A 19,276-nucleotide genomic window follows, 5' to 3' on the forward strand; every position below is an offset into this window, starting at 1 on the left:
TAAGTGTTGGGGGTTGAGAGGTAAGGTGTCCTTGGGTTTTAGCTGCTTCTTACCACACGTGTGTTTGTGGCCTCTGAAAGCAGAGGCCTCAGAGCAGAAACCTCAGAGATGCAAAGTCACTGTGTGGAAAGAGCGCAGACATCTGGGCGTCTTATCACCTGGGAGTTCTCAATCTTTCCTTCTGCTACCGCCTGTGATGGGTGATGATTTATTCCCATGGGCATAGACTGCAGGCTGCTGCATCAATAAAATAGACCAGGAGTGAAGTGCAGCTCTGCAGGTGCTGGCTGAAACCCCACCGCTTTCTCCCCTGCCCAGGAAAGTGTCTTAGAGTGCAAGTGAACAAAAGAAGCAGCATTGGAGGGGTAACTTGGGATGTACTCTTACTGCTTTTACGTTTATCATCTAAAAACTTTGGTATCTTCTAACTGTTTTTAGTAACAGTTTGCTTGTTATAAACATCCCCCCTGAGATTTGCTGGTGCAATCTGCCATTATAAGGCTACGGACTGGAGGCCTGGAAGGGATTTGTTTGTCCTCTGAGCGTCCAGAGTCCAAGAAGTCAGGAACAGCCTCCCCTTTGGACAGCTCCAGGTCCTGGCAGACCTGCTTAAGGGATGGAGCTACAAAGAGGAAGACAGAGGGGAAAACTCTTTCAGGACCTGGAAAAACCCCTCTTATGCTTTTGAGTCAGATCCTTTCATGCAGGTAGATGCTCGTCATTCTGATCCAGCCAGTTGTTTTTGCTTTGTTTTGTTTTTTTCCATTTTTCTGTTGCCAGTGGTCTTCAAAGGCACAGCCCTTTTCTGAAACATCACAGGACCTTCTAATTAGCAGTCTCTGGCCGTGTAGAGCTGCAGCTTGTTTTATGTGTCCCAAAATAACTAGGCTTTTGCAAGTTTTTAAAACCCGAAGTTTGATTCAAAGATATATCCTTAATTTATTGGTCCCAAGTTAACTGAGCACAAATTCTTTTGTAATATTGAAAATTATTTTTAAATTTAATAAAAATGTTCATGGAACTATTTTTTTTCCTTACTGGAAAAATAAGATATTATAGCAACAAAAAGTGATCTTTAAAAAAATGAAAAATCTCTTGTTATTACAACTTTTCTTCTCTCTCCTCCCCTGACCACTGGGGGACTTAACAGAATTCAGGTTCCTTGAATGGGAACTATTCTGGAGCCTGGTGTGGGGCTGGCTACTTTGATTCATCAAGGTTATATGTTAATTAGAACAAATGGAAAAGGAGAAATGACCTCCTTATCCAAGGAGTGTCCTCAAGAAAGAAGAGTCAGTGGGGACAACAGGGGCTTCTAAATTTGGCTTTGCAGAGTCTCTTGTAGGCATGGGTGAAAAGTGGGGAGGGAGAAGGGAGCAGATATGGACTGAATGTTTGTGTTCCCCCCAATTTGTATGTTGAAGCTCTAACCCCCAGCGTGATGGTACTTGGAGGTGGGGCCTTTGGGAGGTAATTAGGGTAAGATGAGTTCATGAGGGTGGAGTCCCCGTGATGGGACTAGTGTCCTTAAAAGAAGAGGAAGAAACCAGAGCCCTCTCTTTCTCTCCACCAGATACAGCAAGAAGAAAGTTATTTGCAAACCAGAAAAAGGGCTCTCACCAGACACCTTGATCTTGGACTTCCCAGCCTCCAGAACTGTAAGAAATAAATGTTTATTGTTTAAACCATGTGGTAATTTGTTACAGTAGCCTGAGGTGACTAAGACAGGAGGAGAAAAGGTTGAGGGGGGCAAATTCAGGTTTTTTCTTCCAACTAGAGAAACTCTACTTTCAGAAAAAGAGGAATTATCTTTTTTTATTCAAACTGCTGTGTGTGTGTATGTGTATAGACATTCTCCAGGCTTATTATTTGATACCAATGCTTTATTGTCATTTAATGCCAAGTGCAATTTAAAACTTGGGGGCGAGAAATGATTACACTCTAAGAAATTGCCCAAATTTCCTATCTCCTAAGATTACTAACTGACAGAGGAGGGAACAGAGAAAAAAAATTGGATTAAAAAAAGTTACAAGTAATGAAAAAGGACAATTCTATCTTTTTTTTTTTTTTTTGGTATGGGCAACTGCACTTGATATTGTGAAATCAAATGATATATACCTCCAGGAACTCTTCCAGAAAGAGCTACTCAGTAAGGGGAGATTCGTCGTTAGTGCATTCAGAAATTATAACTCTGGTATGTTTGCAAAGGATCATACATAGTCATGAAAACTCAAGAATAGCAAAGTCAATGAGTGTATTTAGAAGTGTGTATTCCTCTCCTGTCAAAGAATCTCTCTGTACATGAATGGCAGTTGTGTCCTCGATTTGAGTAACTGTTTCTTCTAATCAAACAAAATTCAAGCTAACAGACCCATAGATCTTAGCAGTACAGACCATCCTGTAACAGAATGGAAAGAGATGTTTTTGAAAGCTTGATTGTTAGTGATGCCCATTTGTGTCTTTCAAGTAGATAAATAGTATAGCATGTAACCATAAATATCGATTACAATGGCATGCAGTATTATCATTCTGAAAAGAGGGAATTAGACCAGGGAACCTCTTCTCTATGCTAGAAACTGTTCCTCAAAATGCATGTAGTCTACTAACTGAGGAGATCTGGCTTTTATAATTAAAAAGGTACCTAATAACACAAAATCTGTGCCCAGTAGCCTATTGTTTCTGGTCATTATGAGAGACATCAGCAATGAGACTCAGAGATGGGATGGTGGTAGGAACATGGGCTTTGGAATTTGATTCACCCAGATCCAAATCCCAACTCTCAACAGAGTCATCTGAGAAAATTATGAAGCTGCTCCGAGTCTTGTTTTCCTCCTTTGTAAAATGAGAACAAAATGACACATCTCACAAGGTCAAGTGAGATATGAAAATCATCTAGCAAAAAATGCCTTGCCCTCAGTAGCTACTCATATATATTGGGTTTCTTCTTTTCTTACAGTCTGAGAAAGGATGTATTATCTTATCAGGGGACAGGAATCTTGAGTGATTCAGCTAGGCTTCCCTTTTGATATTTTTCTGCATGATCCAGAATGCAAGGCCAGTACCTGGAGAAATGCATGGACATGTCCAGGTAGAATATTAATGATAGGAGCTGCGTGGAAGTTGTTCCATTCACTAGCATCAGTGTGAGTTTCCCATCTTCAGGTTCTGCTGAAGTGCATGTGGTGCCTGAGTGTTTACCTGCCTGGTAATGGCTCTGCCCATCAGCGGTGATGAAACCTTTAATGAAGAAGTTTTCAGAAGTCCTTTGAATTCCATTTCTTGGAGATGAAGTAGGGAAAAGTCAGTTTTCTTGGAAATTATTACAATCTGGCAAGAACTTTGAAAATTGTTGGAGACACTGAAATTGGCTTGGAATTATCAAGCAGTTCTACTCTGTTTTAAATATTAGGCTTCCTGATGAGATTTCATTGAAGAAAGATTTCTGTGGCTCCAAAGAATTTGTAAACCATTGGCCTAGTGCAAGAGAGCCATAGTCTGAGAATGAAGAACCCTGTACTAAACTGAGTTCTGTCACTCATTTGCTGTGGGACACTCTACTTTTGTGTGTCACTTTCTTCAGAGTTAGAACAAGGGAAAGATCATATATTGGGGGCATGACAGTAGATTTTTTCTTTAAGCCTAAAGCAGTATCTACATCACAGAGATCATCTGAACACCCCAAGTTCACTTTTTCCTCAACAGAAGGTTTGCTGTTGTTTAAATTATCTTAATATCATAATTGCCTTGATGGCCCATCTCAAAACGCAGCTGAAATTAATTCGTTCATTGTGGAAAAACAGAACATCTTTTTGCTTTCTTATGTTTTTTAACATTAGGCAATAAGAAGTTTCCTAGTTCTTTCAGTTGAAGAAAGGACATTTATTTTTATATAAATTTGTTTTCCCGCCAATTCCAAAACAATATTTTCATGGAGCAAACCCCAGGAATAAGTAGAAAAAAACTTCCCGAGTTCCATCTAATCAGTGTTTCCTGTGAGTTCATCAATCTCATTCAACTGAGGGTGAAAACCACCTTTGTTCAATTAGAGTATGTGGAACACTATGCCCTTCACACCTGCTTTTCTAGTGCACACAATGTGCAAACATTAGGCCAGACAGGCATTGCAAATTTACACTGTGAAAACATGTATCTAAACATTCTCACCACAAGAAATATTTTGCAGAGCAATGCTTTATAATTAATGAGAATGCTTGTGAGCATTCATAAGAACATTGTGCAATAAACATAAATATTTGATTACTTAATAAATGTAAATGTGATATGAAGTATAACAAACACTGATTTAAAAGCTGACATTAATTGCCAATAGAAACTTAATCATAAGCTATTAATTTACCCTAACATCTGGGAGTCTTGATTAAAATGCCAATAACCCAAAGAATTGTAACCTATTACACTCAATTTAGAAAAAGCAAATAGTGACCATTTCAATTGTAAGCTTTTGTCTTACTCACCATGCACAGCTCTTACCAAATGTAATCCTACCATGAGATAACTTTCCTACTTTTTGAAAAATGGCAGATAGAACACAGTGTACAGCAGGTTTCTATAGAAGCAAGATTTGGAGCTGAAAGGAGTGTGGAAGCTTCATAAAGATTTGCATCATTCATATTTTTATTGAAATGAGGATTTGGTTCAGGAAGAAATGGTAACAAATTGGGCTGAAGAATCCAGTCATGGGGAACTCTAAAACGGATTCCAGTCTTTATTGGGAGGAGGAGAAAAGGAGGCAAGAAAGTCACTTTCCTCACTCTCTACCCCTAGGCTACCAGCCGCAGCCCATGAAAAAGATCTCAGCCTCTACCCTTGCCATTGGAGACCTCCTTAACACTTGCCATTACAGGAGTCACTAATCTGATTGGTCAGAATTTGAAAGTGATCAGACCACATTTGCAGAGGGCATGGTCTGCACAGGGGCCACCCTCCTGCTGTTCCACCTGTGCCCAGGTGGGCCATTAGCCTCCAAGTCTGCCCCATAGGCACAGGCATGTTCCTCTCTCCCTCTCTCTGTAGGACACCTCACCATACAGAATCCAAGATTTAGATTCAAGGTGGAATGCCTCACTCTCATTTGCTTTGGCTCTAAGTCCCATTTTCCTGTCCAGTTTACCTGAAGTCTTTCCTTTTTTAGTTTTCAGCCACTTACCCAGATTAATAAGTTGATATTTCATGTTCCATTTCTCTAGTTATCACTATTTTTTCTGTCAAACCTGAGTGGGAAAGAGAGGCAAGTAATCATCAGGGAGTATTTTGGGGAGAGAAGGGGCATAGGGTACTTAAAAGGAGTCTTCTTCAGTTCTCAGAGCAAAGAAAACGTACAGAAAACGAAGTATGCCAAGGAGAGATATCCTGGAAGGATGTTTTCTCTTCCCTTCCCATCCCATCTATTCTGTATTAGCCACCTGATGCTGCCTGTATGTAGACTTTCTGGAGGTGACAACTGACAGAAGCGGAGCTGCATCTAGTGCCTGAACCATTACATGCTCAGAGACAAAAACAAGTGACCAGGGAATGAATAACTGGGAAAGATAAACTGAATGCAATTTTTTGTTTTTCAAAATAACATTTTGTTTCCTGATTTGATGTGTATGTGGAAAATAGAAAAAAAAGCATAAAAAGGAAAGCAAATATCATCTGCATCCTACTAACCAGGAATAGTGATTTTCTGTTTCCGAGTTCCCCAAGGCCACCTCTAAGCTGTTGGCTGCCCCGCCTGGTTCTGCTTAGACCCAGCTGCTGGTTGGAGTACAGGTGTTAAAGACCTCATTAGCACACTTTTGCTACTCACTTGAAGAACTAAATACTCTCAAGTGACTCTTAAGTTCTCCCAGCACAATCCATTTCTGCAGCTGGCAAGTCCAGAGTTTTAGAAGTTTGTGTGTCTCTGCGGCCTTCTCTTGAGCCATTCTGATTTGTCTTTCAAAAAGGACACATATGTAACTGCACTGTGTTAGGCCCAGCTATTCCTGATTTCCCTGCTCCAGCTTCCTTCCGCACACATATCACTGGTTTCACTTTATTTGTGGGGCAGGGAGGTACTATCATTTTTATTTCTTTCCCACCACTGAACAGAGAAACAAAACAAGAAGCAATGGTTTAAAACCATTTCTTTCTTCACAGCTCCAATCTAAACTGTCCAAGGAAATTAAGTCCCCATGTGCTGGGGAGTTGTATTTCTGGCTGAAATGCAAGTAGAGGACAGGACCTTTCTAACTGTTGAATAGTAGGGCACAGAGAAGCCAGAATCCTAGATATGGTATTGGGTCCAACGTGCTCCAACATGCATGTGCCCATGGGTGTGGTGAACATGCTTTCTCCTTAAAAAGCAGGGCGAGGTCTGAAGATTACAGTTCAAGTAACAGAACAAAGTGATTTTTTTTCCCCACAAATGTATTTTCTTCCAACATTTTAAGCAATAGATCACATTGTTATATTGTTTCTTTCTAATCATTCCTCTTCTGTTTTCTTGTCAGCCTTCTCTTTCTTCTCCTAAGTATGGATGTCTCCAGGTTCTATTCTTGATTCTTTGTCTTCCTCCTTTATAAACTCCCTCTCAGGGAACTGCTAGCTCACCTTGACTTCAGTTAGCACTGCTCTGAAAAGGACGCCTAGACCCTCCCTGAACTTTCCTGAAAAACAGTCTAGCAAAGCTAAGAGTGTGCATTTTCAAGTCCCAGAGCTACACTATTGCTGTGTGCCTTTGAAAAAGTTTTTCAGTCTCTGGGCCTCCATTTCTCCATCCATACAGTGGTGAGCAAAGCATGAGACAGTACTTGAAGGCATTTAAGTATTAGTGAAGGTGTGTTGGTTGTAAATTATCTCAGGAGAGTTTGTTTGTTTAAAAAGTCTGTATTTCATTTTGATTAAAACCAACTTAGGGTCCCTTTATCTTTTGAAAAAGTCATGCACACACATGGAAAATTTCAAAATTACAACAGGGTATTAATACATGTAAGTCCCTCTTAACTTTTATCCCTCAGCCACCTTCCAGAAGAAACTACTTACTTTTTCATGCCTCACCTTTTTCTAGCTGCTAAGAAAATTCTCTTGGAATATCTCTTGAAATATCTTGTTGGATATACAATAATTTATTATTCATTATCCAATGTGTGGATTTCAGGTTAATTCAAATTTTATTATTAAAATCAGGGGTGGACAGGTTTGAATATAACTGAGGATAGATTCCTAGAACGGATATTGATGAGTGAAAGGATATATGCAAATTTTGTGATTAGGTTTTTTCAGCTATAATTTACACACAATAAAATTAACCCTTTTAAGTGTGTAGATCTATAGGTTTTGACAGATGCATACACTTGTACACCACCACCAAAATCAAGACAACAGAACACTTCTATCACCTCAAACATTTCCCTTGTGCCTAGTGACTCCCTGGAGTCAGCAGATTGTTAAACTTTAAGGAATTTTCAAAGCCCGTTGTTAAAAACAGCCATTATTTAAAATTAAATTACATAAACTTACAATTCAATATAATTATATTTTTTAAAAGGTAATAAGTACGAAAAACTTGTTGCTTCCTCATTATTTTACACTGTACTATTATCTGTGGCTGTGTAGTTATTTATATCTATTTTATCTGTATGGTGGAAATACCATATAATAATGTGCTGCTTTGCATCTCTTCCCAACTCTATGTTCAGTGTCATCACTTTGGGAGGTTAAAATTGGCCATGATGAGAATATTTACACTAGAGAAATTGGCAAGTGCTACAAATCAGAGAGTTTTTATTTGGACAGCTTGAACATTTGCCAGCATACTATGTTCACACCCCTTTATGCCACCCCCAGCCCCTGGCAGCAACTGATATATTTTCTGTTCTTATAGTATTGTCTGTTCCTGAATGAAAGAAATCATATAGAATGTAGTCTTTTTGAGTTTAGCTTCTTTCATTTAACCTAATGAACTTGAGATTAATCTATGTTGTATGAGTAGTTGTTCCTTTCATTGCTAAGTAATATTCTATTATATGAATGGATATACCACAGTTTGTTTACCATTCACCTGTTGATTGATATTTGAGCTTTTTGCAGTTTGGGGTGATTATGAATATAGCCATTATATATATTAACATATAGATTTTTAGTGAATATTAGTTTTTGTTTGTCTTGGGTAAATACCTAGGAGTGAGACTGTGGGTTCATATGAGAAGCATATGCTTTACTCTATAAGAAGTTGTCAAACTGATTATCAAAGTGGTCATACCATTTTGCATTCTGACAAGTAATGTATAAGAGTTCTAGTTACTCTTTATCCTTGCTAACTAACATTCATTTTGGTCAGTTTTTAAATTTTAGATATTCTAATAGGTTTGTAGTGGCATCTCATTGTCACAGGAGCATTGGTCTGACATAACCTTTTACAAGGTTCTTACAAGTAGAATCTTTTAATTTTTGAAGAATATTTTCACAAAATACATAATTTATAAATTGACTGTTATTTTCTTCAAGAACTTTGAAGATATTATTCCATTGGTTATTGGCTTTTAATCTTTACATTGTGAAAAGTCAACAGTTTTATTATTTCTCCTTTGAAGGTAATATGTCATTTTTTTCTGTACCTGTTTAAGAGTTTGTTTTTTGTCTTTGGTTTTCAGAAGTTTTATTATTATGTGCTTATATGTGATTTGTTTGTGTATTTATCCTGCTTGGGGTTAGTTGAACTTCTTGTACCAATGGCTTGGTGTCTTTCATCATTTAAAAAAAAATTTACAACCATTATTTCTTCAAATATTACTTCTTCCAAGACGTTTTCTTTTCTACTTCTGGGACTCAAGTTACCTGAATTTTAGACTTGTTACCTTGTATTAGGTTCTTTTATCTATTTTGTCTACTTCTGTCTCTCTACACCTCCATCTAGATATTTTCTCCTATTTTTCACTAACTTTAAGTCTTCTGTTAAGCCTATCCATTGATATCTTAATTGCAGTTACTGTTTTTTCCATTTAGTTCCATTCTCATATTTGTAATAATTTCTATTCTTTCTGAAACTCTCCCACTTGTTATTTAATTCCTCAAAAATATTAACAATAGTTATTAAAAGTCTATGTCTATTCCAAACATGGACTTTATAATAACTATTTTGTGAGTGTGTTGGACATTGTGTATGCGGCACGGTAGACATACTTTAAGTTTCTGGCTTATATTTTAATGTTATTTTGACCAGAGAGAGTTTACTTTTGTTTCTGAAAGACAACTAGACTAGGATAAGATCACCATAATCCAATTAGGGAATGAGATGATCAAATCTAGGCTCCAATTCTTATGAAGTCTGATTTATTTCCAGGCCATACTTATTCCTAGTGTGTAAATTTTGAGGGTCCCAAATGAAGTCCGAGGGTATATACCAGGTCCAGTCCACCTTGGTGGGCTTTGAACTCCAATTTTCACCAACCCCAATCCCCACTCCTGTGAAACTACTGGAAACTCCCCAACTTTTCAATCTCTCAGGCACTGATTTTGAAATAGGCTGTCAATCCTCTTGAGGGAAAAAGTTGCCCCAAATGTCAGATCATGACTCTTGGATTTCCTTCCCATCTGGATCTTGGCCCTCCAAATTCTTACTCTCTTGGTAGTTTCAGATGCTCAAACACATTTTTAAAATATATTTTGTCCAGTTTTATATTATCTCAATAGGAGGGTGGGCCCTAAACAGTCTAGATAGTTATTTAGGGATGCAGTACTCCTTCAGTAGTTTTCAAAAACTTCCCAGGTGATTCTTTTTTTTTTTTTTTTTAAGTACCAAGGATCTTTATTCTCAGGTCTGATATTGAATCTGTGGCTGCAGATGATGTCACTATTTTGAGAATAAAAGGTCCCATTATCTTCATCCTTTGCAAGTCTTCAGCCACAAAGTTACACCTTATTCTCATAACAAGATAAGTGAATGAGGCTGGAAGGGGATTTAGGAGGTACACTGACGCTAAAAGCAAAGGGGAACACACACTTCTACAAGCATATTGTCCCAGTTACCTTGAAAGTTAAATTTCAGATTAATTTACAAAAGTAGTGACAGAACCATGATTTCAGTGAAAATCAACACAAGTTACACCTTAAAAAAAAATCAGTTCAGAAATACTAAATCAGGCAAGCATACAAAATTCAGAGTATTAAAAAATGCAAGGGCTGGTTGCCCAAACAGATATATCCCTCAGAAAAAGGGATTTGAAAATGCTGAGCAGAACCAAAGGAATTAGAAGCTGAATTAGCAGACAAATTCCCTCATTTTATAAATGTGGGCAGACATTAACTGGCGAAGTTTACTCAGCTAGATTAAGGGTGTACATAGATCTAATTCCTGGTGCTATTTGCAACTACACATATCTAAAATACAAGGAGATAAATATCTGGAACACATTAGGCCCACTGATTTAAACAAAACAGTTCAACAGTGGGGGTGAAGTTATTGTAGCACAGCAGCACATTATACATATTTAAGAGATTAAATGGAAAGAAATAATCTCTTAAAGATTTTAATGCTCAGTTTTGATACACAATCAAGTTTCCATCCAATTTTCTGATGTATAGCAAACTGTACTAGCTTTAAAAAAAAGTGCTTTCTTCAGTTTTCTTCTACACTTTTTTTGGCCTTTCAAAACTGAGCACTGGGTCATTTTACTGTAAGTAATGTGATGTTATATATGTACCTTCTAATTGCACATTTTAGGAATAAACAAAATCCATATTTCAGTAACTGAGAGTGTATTTATAAAACGAAAACCTCTCTATCAAATTACACTTTTCACTGGGAAAAATAAATAAAACAGACAAATGGATCTACACAAAGTAAAAATGAACTTTGGTAGATTTCAGTGTAGGACAGTCCATAACAAGCGTATTTGCCCTTACTCCCCCAGAGCTGATCATCTTCCAAGTTCAGATTTTAAAAATATTTTTTAATTGAGATTATTATGTTGACATTTGTTTCTCATTCCACATCATCTTCAGCCAAGCTCTGAGCACTTACAATTCTCTGACTAATTGTTGGGAGCTTAGTCAGAAGCATCTGGAACACTGGTGGTGGAAGAGTTTGCTGCAATACTTACAGTAACTGCTGTGGATGTCCACACACAGCAACTGCATTTGTCAGATGGTCCACACCCTTCTCATATTCACCTTGAGCTAGTAACTCTTCACCGAGCTGTATTTCTTCGAGGAAGAATTTCTGAACGGCTTCAGCATCTTTAAGGTCAGGTAATTTGGAAAGTCCAGCTCTCTCCTTGGCAAGCTTCTGTTTCTTTCCTCGTTCTCGCACCCTGTTCTTGAAGTTGGGGTCACTCCATCTCTTGCGGTCGAAGTAATTGCAGTACCCGATGAAAACAGCGATGGCGCTGTTCTGGCCCACCATCTTCTCTCCAGCGAGGAGTGGGGTCGGCGGCGGCGGGGCCCGCGAAGAAGCTGTTGGCTCGGGACCCTCGGAGCAGACTCCGCTGCTTAGTACCGACGCCCGCTTCCCTGGTGATTCTAACGGGCGGGCAGCTGCAGTAACAAACCACAGACATAGAGCATAAAAGGCATGTAAGATTCTTCATGAATTGATTGCTTCAAATCTATGTAACCTAATGTTTTACCACAGTCTTTTCTCTATCGACTGGCTCCCAAGCCCATATGCCTTCCAGCCTGATGGAACTACTTACCATTTCTGATGTGCCAGACCACAGTGCTCTCTCTTATCTTCAATCTTTTGCATTTATCACCCTTCTTTGCCTGGCCCACTCCTTTATTCATCCTTTATATCTCGTTTTAAGTGTTACCTCTTCATATACTACACTTAACTGTTATGTGTCTTTTGCATCAGTTTGTAAGGCTTTCTAGGATCTGTTTGCTGCTTTAAAAGTAGGACTAGGTCTTCTGAGCTGTTCTGTCAGTCTGAAGTTCCACTTCTTTCCCTTCAAGATACCTCCCATTTCTTCCTCTTCTGTCCTGCCACCACCTTATACCCAATCATTAAGGCTGTGAGGTCCTTGAAGGAAGTAACTGACACGGGTGCTTAAATAATTGTTATTGAGTTGAATTAAATGAAACATTTTTCAAAAGTAAAACTTCATGAAAATAAGACTGCCTCAGAAATCTGAAGTCTGTATTTAATCAATCTTTGTTAAATTCAGTCCATATATACCTGAATAGTAGAGAGAAAATAATATCTGTTCACTGTAAATGAAAATAATGCTCAATTCTTACTCTGTTGAGTAATTATTTATTCTGTGATAACTTTCCTGGAGATACCATGTAATTGACTAACTTAGTGCTTGATGTGTACCAGGCATTATATTGATACTATCTTTTCCCATGTGTCTTCCCATTTAATCCTCACAATAATTCTGTGTAGTAGATGCTGTTGTCATTAAGGCTAAGAGGTGCTAGGTCCCCTTACCAAGATTATATATCTGGTGAGTGGCTGACTCAGGACACAAACAAGCTATATCTGACCCTAAAACTCATACTTGTATAACATTATACTAAACACTAGTAGAAAAAGCACGGCTTTACACCTGTGCTCAGACCTTATTTCCAGCAATGGTGTATCATAGTACAAACTACTTAAACTTTCAGATCCTCCGTTTCCTCATCTGTAATAACTGAATTCAATACTTCCCTGAAAAATTCTGAGGAAATGGTCTGGCATGATGTCAGGTGTGTTATAGGTGCTTGATAAATATGATTACACACACACACACACACGCACGCACACTTTGTCCACATCTTTATTTCTTCTATTGCTGACTTCTTCATACCATCTGTTATTTGACTATAACTACTTTAGTTATTTATGCGTTCTTTTCCTATACTCTAGGCGGTGCTAGCATGGTTTTAACTAACTTCATATGAATTAATTACTTACCAGTAGTGACATATTTATTATCAATTGCACAATTGCTTTATGGAATTCTAGTAAAACATTACTTCAAGTGTAAAATATGTCTAGTTAAGAACAAATTACCCATGCTAATAAACAAATTTGACACAAGCCATTATTTGCTGAGCTTAAAGCTGCATTTGTTGAAAAGCCTCAAGTCATTTCATTTTTGCTGAAGACTCATATTTAAGTAATTGTGTAATATAGTCATTCATTACTGTCAAGCTACACTTCTCTCTGCCTTTACAACAAAGAACACAGTCCAGCATTTAGTGCATGTTCTATGGAATTATTTCTCATTGGGGGGAAAAAAAGACAGAGATTTCTAAGAATCCTGGATGAAAGGAAAAAGTAATGGATTAGTACTGTTCAATATATTATTTCATAAAGTGGTCATATTTCAGCACACTTGCTTTTAGATTGTCGGCCTAGGTTTATCTCATCACTTTGATTTAAAAAAAAAAAGACCACATTGATATTAGTTCCCTTGGTTGGTTTGAATATTAAGATCTGTTTAACAACTGCTTTCTGCACATACAATTGGTTCACCCATGCAAGGGGTCCATTTGTGACCCTGAGGTGGGTGAAGACACCTGCAGGCAATTTATAGGACTGGCCAGAGAGGTGGCTATAGTGAAGGGATTGGTTTCCTAAATTTTTCTGATAAGAATCACCCTGGCTGGGCACTTGTTAAATGCAGAGCTTCCCAGGTCTTGCTCCTAGAGACTCTGATTCAAAGGGTCTGAGCACTTGAAAGTCTAACAAAAAGCGCAGGTAACTTTTCAAACTTATCCTCAGGTACATTTGGAAAACACTGTGGTAAAGGTTATATGAGCTTTAAAAATACTTGTTTATTTGAGAAAATGGATGCAGTTTATCCTCTTGTGCTTCAGTATGTATATATCCAAAACTCTGCAGGCTCTACCTTCAAATGTGTGCATGTTTATAAACCTGCTTCTCAACAAAGCATATTTCATTAAGTTTATCTAAGGCTATTGGGAAGAGATGGATTTATACAAAGGACTCTGGAGAAGGGAAGGGAAGCAGCAGCTCCCCTTGATATAACACTTGGGACCCAAACTCTCACAAGCCATTTTCTGGGAGGATTCAGCACTGGAATAGCTGCACTGGGGCTGAACAAAACCCCACTTAACTGCCACAAAACAGTTGCTACATTTTAAAGGGAAGTAGCATTCTGTTTTTTCTATGAATGGCTCTTGCTACCCTGGCTCCAGTGGGCTGAACCAGGGATCAATGGAGAAACCAGAAGCACTAGGCACATGAGAAGCCAACTCCCTTTGCAAAGGCTTGGTGAGAAATTTTGTCCAATAATCACAGTTCCAATCCAATGTTTTGGAAAAGAGTAAATGCCAAGGTACAAAGAGAAGGCAAGATTTTCAAGTTTAGACTGCATACTGAATGACACTGGCCAGTTGTCCTGGTTTCCTAAAGCACTGAGACCCTGAGTGACTATAGCTACTGAGATTCATCACCTATTATACCACAATCCCACAAAATCTTAGCACAGAGACTTTTCTCCAAAGTCATCTGTTCGTGTCCCTTTCTTGCAGGCCTAACTATCAAAGTAATATAAGCACACACTGTCCAAAACTGAGCACTAACCCCATGTCAATCAGCCACAGAGAGCTGTGGGTCCTGGGAAGTTCAGCGTACAGCATATATTAGCTACTTTGCCTTTAATCTAGAAACCTGACTCTATTGGTGAAGGTTTATGTAATTTTCAGTGTATATAATGACCAATACATCATGGCACCATCTAACCAGAACGGATGCTGGCTATCAAATACCAACTTTGTTCAAGGTTCTTAGTTGAGAACATACAATCTACTTGAACTAGTTTAAGCAGGAAGGGATTTATTTAGAGGTGCTGAACGTTCACATAATCATTGTGAGGGCTAAAGAAATAGACTCTGATCTCAGTTTTCAGGATATGTCTCAAAACAACACTGCAGAACTGGAAAGTCAAGGGAGCTGCCACCTTTGACATGATCAAAAGCTAAACAGTCAGCAAACTGCTGCTACAGCACCTGGCTCCAGAATCATACTGCCCTCACCGCAGTCCACATAAGCAAAATAGATGCTTTGTCATCTACCTCTCTCCCCACAGTAGCTAATACTGTAGTGTGTCTACTCAAACTCCTTTAAGCTCTAAAGCGCGGTCCTGAAGCATGGTCCTGCAAATGCCAGGAATGTTGGCTGCAACTCACCACTAAGAATTTCCCTTGGCCATAGGAAGCTGCATAGCCTAAAGAATGCATTCCACGCCATTGACTTGTTGCTGCAGGGCTACAAAGACCCAGCCTCCTTGCTTCAATTAGGGGCAACTCTGCAGAGCCATCCTGGCTACAGAGCATTTTTTTTTTTAACATCTTTATTGGAGTATAATTGCTTTACAATGGTGTGTTAGTTTCTGCTTTATAACAAAGTGAATCAGTTGTACATATACATGTTCCCATATCTCTTCCCTCTTGCGTCTCCCTCCCTCCCACCCTCCCTATCCCACCCCTCTAGCACCGAGCTGATCTCCCTGTGCTATGCGGCTGCTTCCCACTAGCTATCTGTTTTATGTTTGGTAGTGTATATATGTCCATGCCACTCTCTCACTTTGTCACAGCTTACCCTTCCCCCTCCCCATGTCCTCAAGTCCATTCTCTAGTAGGTCTGTGTCTTTATTCCCGTCTTGCCCCTAGGTTCTTCATGACTTTTTTTTTCCCTTAGATTCCATATATATGTGTTAGCATACGGTATTTGTTTTTCTCTTTCTGACTTACTTCACTTTGTATGACAGACTCTAGGTCCATCCACCTCACTACAAATAACTCAATTTTGTTTCTTTTTATGGCTGAGTAATATTCCATTGTATATATGTGCCACATCTTCTTTATCCATTCATCTGTTGATGGACACTTAGGTTGCTTCCATGTCCTGGCTACTGTAAGTAAAGCTGCAATTAACATTTTGGTACATGACTCTTTTTGAATTATGATTTCCTCAGGGTATATGCCCAGGAGTGGGATTGCTGGGTCATATGGTAATTCTATTTGTAGTTTTTTAAGGAACCTCCAAACTGTTCTCCATAGTGGCTGTATCAATTTACATTCCCACCAACAGTGCAAAAGGGTTCCCTTCTCTCCACACCCTCTCCAGCATTTATTGTTTGTAGATTTTTTGATGATGGCCATTCTGACCGGTGTGAGATGATATCTCATTGTAGTTTTGACTTGCATTTCTCTGATGATTAATGATGTTGAGCATTCTTTCATGTGTTTGTTGGCAATGTGTATATCTTCTTTGGAGAAATGTCTACTTAGGTCTTCTGCCCATTTTTGGATTGGGTTGTTTGTTTTTTTGGTATTGAGCTGCATGAGCTGCTTATAAATTTTGGAGATTAATCCTTTGTGAGTTGCTTCATTTCTTACAGAATCAGCAGAGGCCTCTGTTGCTATTGTATCTTAGTTTAGCTTCTTCTTCCTATCAGAAGCAAGTGGGTACAATTATTATAATGAACAACAAAGTCTGAGTGGCCGCCAGGGAGCCTGACTCATAGAGAGCCATGGAGATGATGAATAGAATATGACATTCCTAGGGGCAAGAGAAATAGGCAGCTAAAAAGGGTATTTCTCAATCTATACAATCAAAAGAAATTTAAAATGGATGGTTAGGAGACTAAGGGCGGCAACGCCAATAAGTAGTTCCTAGATTTGAGCTGATTCTCATATCTGGAATCCACTGACTGAAGAAGCTGGGTCACCAGGACGAAGGATCCCAGAGCACCATGGTACTTGTATATCATAGTGATTCTCCCTGCCCCTCCCTAAAGGGATCTTTAGCTACTTGCTTGGGTAACTATATACTGAGAAAAGGAAAATACTCAGATATTTTGAGAACTAGTGGACATGGACTCCAAGTTGACTTTGATAGCTGGGTACCTGAAACAACATGGCCCCACTGTTGGATATGAGAGGTAATAAATGGAGTTTGGGCCCAGGTGTGGATCACTGGGTCCACAGACCCACCTACTGGTCATTAAATTGCTTTGCTAGGTGCCTGTGTTATGATTCCACCACTCAGGTGGTACCTGAGTGGATATTTTGAATGGACATATGTAGTAGTTGGCAAATCTCCCACACTGGTTTCTTGGCCTGGGAGGTTAGCACTACCATAGTGGGGAATGGCAAAGGGAAGGCTTTGAAACTGCCTGCCTCTTCCTGCCAAGACTGTAAACAGAAAAACAGTATCACATCTTGGGGTCAGTGACAGAGGTAAATGCCAACACAAATACTTTGGAAGCTTTGGTAAGTCTATGAGCTTCAGAGGATAGGAGGTAACCCTTTGAAGTTCAGAGGCCCCATATCAGTACAGTTTTTAGGGTCTGGGCATGCCAGGGCATCGATGCCAAAGTAAAGGGCATATTATTGTATCTTGTACTTCCCACCACCAAGAAGGAAGCACGTGTGTGATAGACCTCTTCAGGTTTTGGGCACAGCAAATTGCACACCTTGGAATATTTGTCCAATCCACTTAAGTAAGCCTGCCTGCTGGGGCAGCTAGAGGTGGAGCCGGAAGGGCAGGACAGTAAGGGGCTGTGCAGCAGGACCAAGTCTCTGTACCGTAGCCAGGCCACTTTGGCAATACCAGGGCGCTAGGATAGAGGTACCTGTGGTGGAAACAGTTGCCCTGTGGAGTTTATTTATCCTTATAGGGGAAATTTATCCTTATAGGAGAATCATAACACAGGCACCTAGCAAAGCAATTTATATCTGCAGCATAAAATTGTATTCTATTCCGTTTGAAAAACCATTAGGCCCTGACCATGGGCATCAAGTGGCCCTCTGGACAGAGCTGCCTATCTGTCAGATCCACCAAGTCATATGATTGGTGGCCCAACAGCAATCTGTCGTAAGATGGAAGTAGTGCATCTGGGACTGGCACAAATTAGCTGCACAAGCAAGTGACCCCCAATCCCTGTGTCATCCACCACTCTTGCACTGCTGTCGCTCAGTGCACACACATGGCCACATGGTGAGTCCCCTATCGCCAGCTGACAGAAGTGGAAAAAGGCTAAACTTCATTCACAGATGGGATGCTGTCCTCTAGGACACAATACACTCAAAACTAACCAACATTATATGGTGCTGTGCCCCCAGTAGGTAGAATGCATGTGCCTAGGAACTAAGGGGTAGAAATACGAGTACCCCAAGTGATCACACTCCGAGTGATCTACTTGAGGGAATCTGTGCTTTCTATCCCTGAACCTTTAGGCACTATGGCCCATCATGCCAAAAGACCAGCAGTCAAGGAAAGGAGTCATCATTGCACTTAGGAACAATTAGCGTGATCACCAGAAAAAGGTAGGGAGTTGTTGCACAAAAGATGCAATGAACTACAGTTCTGGCATTCTGAAGATTGACTGGAATTGACATCTTTTTGTTTGACCCTGTACAGTTATGATGATCAATGGACAAGTGCAGTAGTCAAGCCAGAAAAGTGCATGCTGACCAGGGATTCAGACCTTCCTTCAGGGAGGAGGATTTGGTCCCCGCAACAGTGAAGCATCTAGAGCCGCGGAGGTGATAGCTAGGAGTGGAGGGAATATAGAAGGAGCGGTAGAGAAGGGAGACCATGAGTATCAGTTGTGGCCTTAAAACCAGCTGCATCAGTGGAGACTGTATTCATTTGACCAACCTCCTTTATAAATTTTCTCCAGAAATGATGCCAACCAAATGCCAGAGAAGCTGTTTGCAGATGGGGTAAATATAGTATAAGCAAGTTAGTCTGAGCAGCACAGTGGGTGCTCAGTAGTGGACTTTAGGGATGTGTTCTGGGCCGTCCACATTCCCCCTGCAGGACCCAGGCACACGTCCTCCCAGCTGCCAAGAGAGGTGACTGCTGATCGCTCTGTCCATCTTTGAAAATCGCTCTTGACTATTAGGAGCTGCCTTGTCCAAGGTGTGCCTTGTCCCTGGGGGCAGCCTATGTCCATTGCCTAAGAGATGCAGGATACAATATACTAGTCCCTTCCGTCTTGATTAGGGACTCCTCTGACTGGCCTTCCCAGGGCAGAACACCCTTGGGATTGGTTGAAGTCCCCTTTGCAACTACCTTACAGTTCAATTTCTCTAAACTCGGTCCATTCCTGCTTCTCTCTTTTCCTTCTGGGTGTTGTTCCTGAAGACAGTCCCTAATAAATCTTCTGTATGCAAACCTTTGTCTAGGAATCTGTTTTCAGGGGTTCCAAACTAAGCAACCATATAACTTGATTTCAAATCTAAGATGCGGTGCACCTGATTACTGCAGTCTACTTCACATGTGAAACCCTAACTGTTAGGGGTCTTGGAAATGCAGTAGTGAGCCTTGCAA

At 39.8% G+C, this 19,276-nt stretch overlaps 1 pseudogene across 1 annotated transcript; it reads right to left on the reverse strand.

Moving 5' to 3' along the window:
- Window positions 1-10,966: 10,966 nt before the first annotated feature.
- On the reverse strand, window positions 10,967-11,386 carry LOC307065201 (mitochondrial import receptor subunit TOM20 homolog; annotated as a pseudogene). Its single transcript has one exon. The product of its transcript is annotated as a mitochondrial import receptor subunit TOM20 homolog (transcript).
- Window positions 11,387-19,276: the final 7,890 nt, after the last annotated feature.

The sequence above is a fragment of the Hyperoodon ampullatus genome, assembly GCF_949752795.1.
Source record: "Hyperoodon ampullatus genome assembly, chromosome: 16".
Classification (NCBI taxonomy): Eukaryota; Metazoa; Chordata; class Mammalia; order Artiodactyla; family Ziphiidae; genus Hyperoodon; species Hyperoodon ampullatus.